This window comes from Schistocerca americana, chromosome 1 (assembly GCF_021461395.2).
Source record: "Schistocerca americana isolate TAMUIC-IGC-003095 chromosome 1, iqSchAmer2.1, whole genome shotgun sequence".
Classification (NCBI taxonomy): Eukaryota; Metazoa; Arthropoda; class Insecta; order Orthoptera; family Acrididae; genus Schistocerca; species Schistocerca americana.
In genome coordinates this window covers 778,821,839-778,827,838 of record NC_060119.1, presented here as the reverse complement: position 1 = coordinate 778,827,838, position 6,000 = coordinate 778,821,839, and positions in this window count along the sequence as shown.

The following is a 6,000-nucleotide window of genomic DNA, read 5'->3' as shown; positions in this document are numbered from 1 at the left end:
GAAATAGTAGTTGTAAGATGGATGTGATAGAATCTAATTTTGAAGCTGCAGCAGTACTGCTGCCAAGACTTGAAATTACAGCAGTGTCTTATAACCCTCCTAATCGACTCGGACTTGTTTGTAGAGAGTCATCAGAAACTGATACTCTTCCTTCTAAAGAATAAAAGTCATATAGTTATAATATTTGGTGATATAAATACAGAAATTATGTTTCAAAGTAGAAATGTGAGCTATTTACTTAACACATTACGATCACTAAACTTTTATTGTATAAACGACAAGCCCACCAAACTGATGGGATGTTTGGACAACATTATCTGTAATTTACAGTTGAGCTGTTGTCAGTTTAATAGTATTAAACTACATATTTCTGATCATGAAAGTCTGTAGTTTAAAATTCCTCTGGATCATAAAACAAGGTACTTCTCAGGGAAGATGTAATCATGTCCACAAATTTGAATGAATTGAATTGAATTGAATTTTATTTGATCCTGTAAGATTACATTGTGTACAGTAAATGTACGTGTAATATAGGACATGTCAAAGTATTAACATTCTTTATCACTTATTTTTCTACACCTTTAGCTTACATTTTTACATCACTGATAATGAGTCACAATATATACAAATTTAATGGCATAAGTATTCTGCAACACTCAAAAGAAACTAAACAAACTAAAAATCTTGATTAACCATAATATCCTGGAATGAACTACTTACACATGATGTGAATGCTAATGAGTCACCCAAAAGTATTTTAGAAGTGTTTCCTACTATCTTTGAAAAAGTATATCCCAAATATAATGAGAAACATTGCAAGTGTAACCCCATTTCTCAACCACAAAGTTTAAAACATTGGTACACACAACAACTAAGTAATACCAGAATCTTGTTCTCTTGTATTCTGATAGGTTCCACACAGTAAAGCAGATAAGGATAAACACACAATCATGAAAAAACCACTGCTACCTGCAATCAAGGCAAGTCAATGATGGATGCATTCTTAAATCTTTAAACAAATGTAAAGCAGCTTGGAAAGTCATCAAAACTGAAACAGATTATCAAAACAAAGATTATAGAATTCCATGATGTGAACAAGGCAGCAGCACTTCTACCACCATTACATAATAAAGCACTGAAATGTTTTTGATGGAGTCATGTAACTTGCTGCCAAGCCATTGAACCAATAGCCAAACTAAGTAATTCCCAAACAGAAGATAACTATGACGTTTTTAATTTCATTACTAAACACTGGAGAAAAGAGATAACAATGGCCTTAACAAAAATAATAGACAAAATAATGATGGAGAGAATCTACTGAAACTGTGTAAAATATCTACAAGCAACCCTGCCCACAAGAAAGACAACACAGCATCACCTGATAAAGACTGGCCCATTTCAACTGTTCCAGTAATTTTGAAAATAACAGAATACTCTATCCAACAGCAGATAAACCAGTATTTTGAATGTAATAACCTAATATGTCCTGCACAGTACAGCTTTGATTCTACCTCTACTGTGAAAGCAGTGACAATATTATAACAAATGAATGACTGTTTTGAAAATACATCAGTAAGCCATGTGACACTGCTGGGTTTAAGGACAGCCCTCATAAGGAAAGGGATTTAAGGGAAGTCCTGTCCACAGTATCCTAAAAATAAAGCTGCAGTATGGAACAAGGGAAGAATGCCATCCTACTTGCAGTCATATACAAGCAAGAGGAAACACTTACTGTGTGTAAATAACCAAAAATCAGAGAGCCTTTATTTTTTTCAAAAGGAATATCACAGGACTCTGTTCTTGGAATCTTTCTGTGTATAACATCTATCTTTCACATTGTTCTATAATGCTGTACTGTATGCAGATGACACCACATTAACTGCTCAGAATACCGCCTTTGATGAGTTACAACTGAATGCAATGTCAGCAATATATATACAGGGTGTTTCAAAAATGACCGGTGTATTTGAAACGGCAATAAAAACTAAACGAGCAGCGATAGAAATACACCGTTTGTTGCAATATGCTTGGGACAACAGTACATTTTCAGGCAGACAAACTTTCGAAATTACAGTAGTTACAATTTTCAACAACAGATGGCGCTGCGGTCTGGGAAACTCTATAGTACGATATTTTCCACATATCCACCATGCGTAGCAATAATATGGCGTAGTCTCTGAATGAAATTACCCAAAACCTTTGATAACGTGTCTGGCGGAATGGCTTCACATGCAGATGAGATGTACTGCTTCAGCTGTTCAATTGTTTCTGGATTCTGGCGGTACACCTGGTCTTTCAAGTGTCCCCACAGAAAGAAGTCACAGGGGTTCATGTCTGGCGAATAGGGAGGCCAATCCACGCCGCCTCCTGTATGTTTTGGATAGCCCAAAGCAATCACACGATCATCGAAATATTCATTCAGGAAATTAAAGACGTCGGCCGTGCGATGTGGCCGGGCACCATCTTGCATAAACCACGAGGTGTTCGCAGTGTCGTCTAAGGCAGTTTGTACCGCCACAAATTCATGAAGAATGTCCAGATAGCGTGATGCAGTAATCGTTTCGGATCTGAAAAATGGGCCAATGATTCCTTTGGAAGAAATGGCGGCCCAGACCAGTACTTTTTGAGGATGCAGGGACGATGGGACTGCAACATGAGGCTTTTCGGTTCCCCATATGCGCCAGTTCTGTTTATTGACGAAGCCGTCCAGGTAAAAATAAGCTTCGTCAGTAAACCAAATGCTGCCCACATGCATATCGCCATCATCAATCCTGTGCACTATATTGTTAGCGAATGTATCTCGTGCAGCAATGGTAGCGGCGCTGAGGGGTTGCCGCGTTTGAATTTTGTATGGATAGAGGTGTAAACTCTGGCGTATGAGACGATACGTGGATGTTGGCGTCATTTGGACCGCAGCTGCAACACGGCGAACGGAAACCCAAGGCCGCTGTTGGATCACCTGCTGCACTGGCTGCGCGTTGCCCTCTGTGGTTGCCGTACGGGGTCGCCCTACCTTTCCAGCACGTTCATCCGTCACATTCCCAGTCCGTTGAAATTTTTCAAACAGATCCTTTATTGTATCGCTTTTCGGTCCTTTGGTTACATTAAACCTCCGTTGAAAACTTCGTCTTGTTGCAACAACACTGTGTTCTAGGCGGTGGAATTCCAACACCAGAAAAATCCTCTGTTCTAAGGAATAAACCATGTTGTCTACAGCACACTTGCACGTTGTGAACAGCACACGCTTACAGCAGAAAGACGACGTACAGAATGGCGCACCCACAGACTGCGTTGTCTTCTATATCTTTCACATCACTTGCAGCGCCATCTGTTGTTGAAAATTGTAACTACCGTAATTTCGAAAGTTTGTCCGCCTGAAAATGTACTGTTGTCCCAAGCATATTGCAACAAACGGTGTATTTCTATCGCTGCTCGTTTAGTTTTTATTGCCGTTTCAAATATACCGGTCATTTTTGAAACACCCTGTATATACATGTACCTCCTAGTTTCAGGCTAATGCAATAGACATAAATAGTAGCAAAACAGAAATCACTGTATTTAATTTAAATGCCCCAAAATAGAAAAATAAATCAGTGAAACTTCATTGATTTCATACTGATCCATGTTGTAGGTGAGATGCACACCCAGATAAATTATGCTCCAGGCTCAACATGTGCTATATGCATAAGCTGAAAGGTGATGTTAGTGAAACTCTCCTAATACATGCACACTTTGCTTTCTTCAATTCCCATCTGACCTAAGGAACTTTGCTCTGGGGAAACTCAAATGGCAAAAAAGGCTATCACCTGCATTGTGAGACACACACAACAAGAATCATGTAGACACTACACTGCTTAAAGGAACTGGATTTCATGATAAGCCCTAGTTTATTGGCTAGTATACACAAAAGAAAACCTGAATAACTTTGACCTTAGGATGTCAATACACCATCATAACACAAGAAATAGACGTGCAATTAACAAGCCTAATGCCAGGTTAGCAAAGGCCCACAACAGCCAAACATGTCTCGATCTCACATTTTACCAAACTGTCCAGAAATGCCCACTCAATGACCCTCAATAACTATGAAAATGAAATAGCACAATGGTTAGAAAGTAAAGCTATTTATACTGTGATGGAATTTTGAGTTTTGATGTGGGAATATACAAAATTATAAACTCTAATATTTTATAAAGTTACCAGTGTGATATGTTGATTCATTGTGGCATTTTGTGTTAGGCTGTACAGAGATAAAGTTTATGCTAACACAACAGTATTAATGTGATAAGCTGATTCATATTGGCACGCTGTGTTGAATTTGCAAACAATGGTCAGTTTGTATAAAAATGTGCTTTCCTAAATTAGTAACTTTCTTAATGGCCTTCTTGTAACATAAGTAGACATCCATGTAATAATACCATAATATAGTAATTTTATATGTATATAATCTTTATATGGTGACATTGGCTGCATGTAAAGATGTTTAAAAGTGAATAAATATATTATTCTATTTTACTGTTCATGATATGAAAGAATTACCCACTAACTGTAGTAGCTGCTGAGCGTCTCAACTTATTTTTACAATTCAAAGAATTGCATATAGCTAATGGCGGTGCCAGTGGTAATGATAAAGAAAACATAGTCTTTCACAAAATATTTTATTGTGATGGTTTTCGTACAAATATAAACAGCTTCTGACAGTGCATAAAAGTTATACAGCAGCTCAACAACAACATTCTACACAATGAAAAATCATTCATAAAACTTATTTGTTTGTCATGTACATAAAACCTTCAATATAGTAGCTTCTGATTGCATTCAAAATGTCCATCTGTGTAGGTAGGAGAGTGACATTAATTGTTAATGCAAATATTTCACATAAGAGGAAGTATTTCACAGAGAACCTATATATACAACAGTTTTGTGACAAGAGCAAGGGGCAGCCCTAGAAAGGCACAACATCAGAGATAACATCCTAAAGAAATGATTAGCTTTTACTTTCAGTAACAGGAATGTACACTGATGCGAATGCAGCAATGTATAAAAGTAACATCGGTGTTTAGACTACAGTAATTTAGAAACTGAGGGACAGCAACTTACCAGAATTAAAGTTCTTACATTATGATGTAATTCTGAGATAGACTGCTCCTTTACTATTGTAAATTTATATCTAAATAATGAAAATGTTGGCTTATTTTGATTTAACACTTGTGCTAGACTTTCACTACAAGTATCAGTATCAGTATTATGCAACATGTTTACTTCTCTGACGACTTGTGGTCAAGTCAGTCTATGTCTCATTTCTGAATACTTGCCTGGGATTGTGTCGAGTGTCATCAGGTATATGGTACACCTATGAAAGTCAGTGGTTTTATGAAATTATGTGTTTCTATCCTCTCCTTCGTAGTTCCTCCTATGGTCAAAGACCATTTATGATTGGTGTAATTTCTTATCTGGCCCCACATTTATAACTCTATAGCTCAATAGTCTTTCAATTCACACACTGCAGAATCTACGTATTAGATATAGTTCCATGTTGGCATTTCCACTGAAATAATTTTATGTTTATGTATTCCCCTTGTGTCATGATATAAACAGGGTTAGTTATGTGATGTGGAGCTAAGTGAAGAGGCTTTCTTAAAACTCTGAAACATAAAAATCTTTGCTTATACAATAAACTTACCCACATGGAAGAGTCAATAAGTGATCACATCAACAAACTCACTATGGACTATGGTAAACAGAAAAGTTAGCAGTAGGAGAGTGACTCTTGAAGGAAGGAAAATCATTTCATTTAAAGAAAATATTATATTCCAAACCACAGTCATCAAAAATTCATGCTTACATCACAAATAAATAGAGGTATATATATCGGAGCTGCAAAAAAATCTAATACCTGGATTAATATTCTCATTTTCGTTGGGACATAGCACAAATAGAAAATCAGAAACGAACTTATAAATTCAGTCTTTGGCAAGGAGATAAAGCACGTATAAGATG